Here is a 7,500-nt window from a genome sequence, read left to right as displayed (position 1 = left end):
GGATTTGGTTAAATATTCAGGAATGTGATCCGTGGGCTCTATGAGAATATTCATAGCTGTGTCACCCTGCCAAGCGGCACCACTCCGAGCTTCCATGTTGATGTGGGAATCCCCCAAGGTTGCCCCATCTCACCCTATTTATTTATAATTGCTACCGAAATGCTAGCCGTTTATGTTGAAAAGAGCAACGATATCCAAAAGTTAGACGTGCTGGGGACTGAAATTGTTATTAGCCTGCTGGCAGATGACACAACCTTAGTTTTGAAAAATGAACATCAAGTCCCAATAAGTGCCGAAAACAACCAAAACATTCTCCAAGGCTTCAGGATTGTCATTAAACTTAAAGAAATGCAAACTTCTTGCGCTGCATGACTCGCCACTAAAGGAAATCAGCGATGTTTCCATGAAATCAGAAATAAAATACTTGAGCATTTTCCTATCCAAGGACCAAACGTTAAATCAATCCAGGAACATTGAATCTAAACTGAATCAAAGTAAAGCTTAATTCTAATATATGGCTCCAGAGAGATTTATCAATATTAGGCCGGATATATTTGACTAAAATGGATGTGTTTATCCAGATGTATATACCCAGCGTATTCCAATGCTGCTCCAAATCAACTCGTAAAATCTGTTAACCAAATCAATTTCAACTTTATCTGGAGGAACAGACCACACCATCTAAGAAAAATCACATATGGTGAAAGAAACAAGTGAAGGAGGGCTGAAAGTGATAGAGTCGGACTGCTTGAATGGGACATTGAAGGTGAACTGGTTGAAATCCTGGATCAAACCTCATCGTTCTTTCTGGTATTGTACTCCAAACTACTTATTCAACAAAGTCGGCGGCCTGAGTCTTCTGCTTATCTCTGACTTGGATATCAACAAGATTCCTGTCAAATGTTCAGAGTTCCATAAACAAATATTATTATACTGGAAAATGATATACGTACACAATTTCTCACCACACAGTATAATAGTTTGGAACAATCGATATGTACTGCATGGCAACAAACCTCTGTTTTACAAGGAATGCTTTGAGAAAGGTATATGGTCGATAATTGACTTGATGGATGACACTGGCAGTCCTCTGGACAATGAGCAGTTCTGTACTACACACAGATTCAAGCCTCCCATATTAGAGTTGCTAAAGTTACGAAACGCACTGCCTCGACAATTTGTATTCCTGACCAAAAATATAATGACGCACCGAACCGTACAACCACAGTTACCCCGACTATCACTCCAGGGAATCTCAATTGTGGACAGAAAGCGCGGCAACTCCTTTATTAGGAAATGTTTCACAGGAAACTTATTCCCTGGACGTCAAAAAAAAAAAAAAGGATATTTTAAATAAATTTGATGAGGAATCGATTGCCACGCTGCGAACCATGTATCTGACTCTACCCATACCCCCAAGGCAAAAGAGACCCACTTCAAAATTATGACTGACATCTACCCATCTAAGGAATTATCGAGGGTACGCTTTAATTTTGAAGATAATATTTGTACATTTTGTGAAGACAACATTGAAACCACTGACCATATATTTTTTCTCCTTCTCATTCCATCGTCACCAGTTTCCTTCTCAAAAGATGATATAACATTCTGTTTACTTATAAGCAACATAACAGATGAACTCTGTGTCAATGTTCTTTTAGGCCTGGCCAAGTTCTTCATTCACAAGAACAGAATGCAAAAATGCTCCCCAAATTTTAATGTCTTCATAAACGATTTTGAAATATAAAAAAAAAAAAAAAAAAATCCTTAAAACTTATGGAAAAATCCAAAAACTAAAAAATATAGTTACCCATGTCCGAGGTTCCTTTTTTTTTTGGTAAAAAAAAAAAAACAAAAAAAAAAAAACAACTTGATTACATGTTACATTCCCCTTGCAATTTTTTTTTTTTTTTTTTCGTTTTAATTTCTTATTTGTCTATCTATTGATTTAATTACTTCCTTTTAATTTCTTTTTTTGTCTCGCACTGTAAATTTCTCACAAACCTGTAACACTATTAACTTCTCATTACATACAGAACAAATGTCCTGATGTCCGTTGCTTCCTCATCCCTGGTTGTTTCATTGACATTCAGTTCTACCTTGCTATGTTTATTTGTACATTTGTATATTTGGGTGTACTATTTAATTTCAATTAAAAACAGTTTGATGTCTGAGATTCCTTGTGAACCGCCAACTTAATTACATGTTATATTCCCCTCACAATTTTTTTTTTTCGTTTTTAATTTTATTTTTCTATCTATTTATTTAATTATATCCTTTTAATTTTCTTTTTTTGTCTAGCATTAAAAATTTCTCGCAAACCGTTAACACTATTAACTTCTGATTACTTACACCACGAATGCGCTTATGCCCCCCCACCCATCCTGCTTTTTCCGTACGGAGGCAGACACTGAGATCGAAAGCAAATGGGTGTCATTGAAATGCAGTAAAAGGGTGATAACAGCCGTGTTCGAAGTGTGTAGGGGCTTATAGGAGAGCAGAAGCACGTCACGCAATTCACCTGAGTTCGGAGGATCGGGAGTACCAGGGCCCATAGCGGAGAAGCGGAAGAGCGGAGTTATGTGTCTCTTCTCAAAGGCGGGGAAACTGGGGGGCAGCAGGACCCCTTAGACCGGCTAATGTGAGTCTTCTCCGGACATAGATCACCCGGACTTATGACTGGAGCTCCCGGACCTCTGGGCACACACATATGTGAATGAGTGGATGAGCTAATGTTGGTTTGGTTGTGGATACGTTTCGGCCAATGCTATCAGCACAGCTATGATTATCCCCAGAACGTTGAGAACGAGCTCCCGGAACTCCAGACATGCGTATATAAAAGAGTGGAATTAAGGTGTGTGTGTGTGTGTGTGTGTGTGTGTGTGTGTGTGTGTGTGTGTGTGTATACGTGTGGGACAGAAGTAATGTTGGGGACAGAAATTGTTATTAGCCTGCTGGCAGATGACACAACCTTAGTTTTGAAAAATGAACATCAAGTCCCAATAAGTGCTGAAAAAAACCAAAACATTCTCCAAGGCTTCAGGATTGTCATTAAACTTAAAGAAATGCAAACTTCTTGCGCTGCATGACTCGCCACTAAAGGAAATCAGCGATGTTTCTATGAAATCAGAAATAAAATACTTGAGCATTTTCCTATCCAAGGACCAAACGTTAAATCAATCCAGGAACATTGAATCTAAACTGAATCAAAGTAAAGCTTAATTCTAATATATGGCTCCAGAGAGATTTATCAATATTAGGCCGGATATATTTGACTAAAATGGATGTGTTTATCCAGATGTATATACCCAGCGTATTCCAATGCTGCTCCAAATCAACTCGTAAAATCTGTTAACCAAATCAATTTCAACTTTATCTGGAGGAACAGACCACACCATCTAAGAAAAATCACATATGGTGAAAGAAACAAGTGAAGGAGGGCTGAAAGTGATAGAGTTGGACTGCTTGAATGGGACATTGAAGGTGAACTGGTTGAAATCCTGGATCAAACCTCATCGTTCTTTCTGGTATTGTACTCCAAACTACTTATTCAACAAAGTCGGCGGCCTGAGTCTTCTGCTTATCTCTGACTTGGATATCAACAAGATTCCTGTCAAATGTTCAGAGTTCCATAAACAAATATTATTATACTGGAAAATGATATACGTACACAATTTCTCACCACACAGTATAATAGTTTGGAACAATCGATATGTACTGCATGGCAACAAACCTCTGTTTTACAAGGAATGCTTTGAGAAAGGTATATGGTCAATAATTGACTTGATGGATGACACTGGCAGTCCTCTGGACAATGAGCAGTTCTGTACTACACACAGATTCAAGCCTCCCATATTAGAGTTGCTAAAGTTACGAAACGCACTGCCTCGACAATTTGTATTCCTGACCAAAAATATAATGACGCACCGAACCGTACAACCACAGTTACCCCGACTATCACTCCAGGGAATCTCAATTGTGGACAGAAAGCGCAGCAACTCCTTTATTAGGAAATGTTTCACAGGAAACTTATTCCCTGGACGTCAAAAAAAAAAAAAAGGATATTTTAAATAAATTTGATGAGGAATCGATTGCCACGCTGCGAACTATGTATCTGACTCTACCCATACCCCCAAGGCAAAAGAGACCCACTTCAAAATTATGACTGACATCTACCCATCTAAGGAATTATCGAGGGTACGCTTTAATTTTGAAGATAATATTTGTACATTTTGTGAAGACAACATTGAAACCACTGACCATATATTTTTTCTCCTTCTCATTCCATCGTCACCAGTTTCCTTCTCAAAAGATGATATAACATTCTGTTTACTTATAAGCAACATAACAGATGAACTCTGTGTCAATGTTCTTTTAGGCCTGGCCAAGTTCTTCATTCACAAGAACAGAATGCAAAAATGCTCCCCAAATTTTAATGTCTTCATAAACGATTTTGAAATATAAAAAAAAAAAAAAAAATCCTTAAAACTTATGGAAAAATCCGAAAACAAAAAAATATAGTTACCCATGTCCGAGGTTCCTTTTTTTTTTGGTAAAAAAAAAAAAACAAAAAAAAAAAAAACAACTTGATTACATGTTACATTCCCCTTGCAATTTTTTTTTTTTTTTTTCGTTTTAATTTCTTATTTGTCTATCTATTGATTTAATTACTTCCTTTTAATTTCGTTTTTTGTCTCGCACTGTAAATTTCTCACAAACCTGTAACACTATTAACTTCTCATTACATACAGAACAAATGTCCTGATGTCCGTTGCTTCCTCATCCCTGGTTGTTTCATTGACATTCAGTTCTACCTTGCTATGTTTATTTGTACATTTGTATATTTGGGTGTACTATTTATGTTCAATTAAAAACAGTTTGATGTCTGAGATTCCTTGTGAACCGCCAACTTAATTACATGTTATATTCCCCTCACAATTTTTTTTTTTCGTTTTTAATTTTATTTTTCTATCTATTTATTTAATTATATCCTTCTAATTTTCTTTTTTTGTCTAGCATTAAAAATTTCTCGCAAACCGTTAACACTATTAACTTCTGATTACTTACAGCACGATTGCGCTTATGCCCCCCCACCCATCCCGCTTTTTCCGTACGGAGGCAGACACTGAGATCGAAAGCAAATGGGTGTCATTGAAATGCAGTAACAGGGTGATAACAGCCGTGTTCGAAGTGTGTAGGGGCTTATAGGAGAGCAGAAGCACGTCACGCAATTCACCTGAGTTCGGAGGATCGGGAGTACCAGGGCCCATAGCGGAGAAGCGGAAGAGCGGAGTTATGTGTCTCTTCTCAAAGGCGGGGAAGCTGGGGGGCAGCAGGACCCCTTAGACCGGCTAAGGTGAGCCTACTCCGGACAGAGATCACCCGGAGTTATGACTGGAGCTCCCGGACCTCTGGGCACACACATATGTGAATGACTGGATGAGCTAATGTTGGTTTGGTTGTGGATACGTTTCGGCCAATGCTATCAGCACAGCGATGATGAGTTCAGGTGTGTCTGTGTGTGTTTGTGTGTTTGTGTGTGTGTGTGTGTGTGTGTGTGTGTGTGCGTGTGTTTGTGTGTGTGTGAGAGTTTGTTTTTGTGGGTTGGGGGGGGTTCCCGCGGACACGGAGTACCAGGGCCTGGAGCGGATGAGGTGAGGAGCGGAGGAGAGCAGAAGCCCGGACCGTGATTCGCTTGTGTCCAGCGGTTCGGGAGTTCCAGGGCCCGAAACGGAGGAGCGGAGGAGCGGAGGAGCGGAGGAGCGGAGGAGCGGAGGACAGCAAAACCCCTTTCTGCAATTCGCCTGAGTCCGGCGGATCGGTAGTACCTGGTTCCGCAGCGGATGAGCGGAGGAGTGGAGGAGATGTTTCTCTTCTCAGAGGCGGCGAGGGGGGGGGGGCAGGACCCCTTACCCTTATCCCCCCCGGACGTTTGAGTGGAGCTCCCGGACCTCCGGGCACGCACATGCGAATGACTGGATCACAGGGAGTGCCAGGGCCTGGAGCGGATGAGCAGAGGAGAGGCGGAGGGCAGAAGCCCGGCCCTGTTCAAGAGTTCCAGGGTCCAAAGCGGGGGAGCGAAGAAGCGGAGGAGGGGAGGAGAGCAGAAGAGCAAAAAACTGGCCCGGAATTCACCGAAGTCCCGCGGATCGGGAGTTCCAGGGCCCGGAGCGGAAGAGCGGAGGAGCGGAGGAGAGGAGGAGCGGAGCAAAGCTAAGCCCGTCTTAACAACAAGGAAATTACAGATGAGGCTATAATTTCTAATGAAAACTTTAAATTCTATAGCCACGTATACACTTCGACATTGTCAAAAAGCGATTGTGACTCCTTTCCATTAAATATTCCTCAATATATCCCAAAAATAAACAACAAACAATATATGTTTGTTTATATATGTTTATATATAAACAACAAAAAATATACAGTTTGATGTCTGAGATTCCTTGTGAATCGCCAACTTAATTACATGTCGTATTCCCCTTGCATTTTTTTTTTTTGGTTTTAATTTCATTTGTCTATCTATTTATCTAATTATTTCCTTTTAATTTCGTTTTTTGTCTAGCACTGTAAATTTCTCACAAACCTGTAACACTATTAACTTCTCATTACATACAGAACAAATGTCCTCATGTCCGTTGCTTCCTCATGCCTGGTTGTTTCATTGACATTCAGTTCTACCTTGCTATGTTTATTTGTACATTTGTATATTTGGGTGTACTATTTATGTTCAATTAAAAACAGTTTGATGTCTGAGATTCCCTGTGAACCGCCAACTTAATTACATGTTATATTCCCCTCACAATTTTTTTTTTTTCGTTTTTAATTTTATTTTTCTATCTATTTATTTAATTATATCCTTTTAATTTTCTTTTTTTGTCTAGCATTAAAAATTTCTCGCAAACCGTTAACACTATTAACTTCTGATTACTTACAGCACGAATGCGCTTATGCCCCCCCACCCCCCACCCCCCCGCTTTTTCCGTACGGTGGCAGACACTGAGATCGAAAGCAAATGGGTGTCATTGAAATGCAGTAACAGGGTGATAACAGCCGTGTTCGAAGTGTGTAGGGGCTTATAGTAGAGCAGAAGCACGTCACGCAATTCACCTGAGTTCGGAGGATCGGGAGTACCAGGGCCCATAGCGGAGAAGCGGAAGAGCGGAGTTATGTGTCTCTTCTCAAAGGCCGGGAAGCTGGGGGGCAGCAGGACCCCTTAGAGCGGCTAATGTGAGCCTTCTCCGGACATAGATCACCCGGACTTATGACTGGAGCTCCCGGACCTCTGGGCACACACATATGTGAATGAGTGGATGAGCTAATGTTGGTTTGGTTGTGGAAACGTTTCGGCCAATGCTATTAGCACAGCTATGATGAGTTCAGGTGTGTCTGTGTGTGTTTGTGTGTTTGTGTGTGTGTGTGTGTGTGTGTGTGTGCGTGTGTTTGTGTGTGTGTGAGAGTTTGTTTTTGTGGGTTGGGGGGGGTTCCCGCGGACACGGAGTA

The sequence above is a fragment of the Fistularia commersonii genome, unplaced genomic scaffold, assembly GCF_037954325.1.
Source record: "Fistularia commersonii isolate RoL2024-O1a breed Wild unplaced genomic scaffold, RoL_Fcom_v1.0 HiC_scaffold_39, whole genome shotgun sequence".
Lineage (NCBI taxonomy): Eukaryota > Metazoa > Chordata > Actinopteri > Syngnathiformes > Fistulariidae > Fistularia > Fistularia commersonii.
This window is presented reverse-complemented; position numbering follows the sequence as displayed.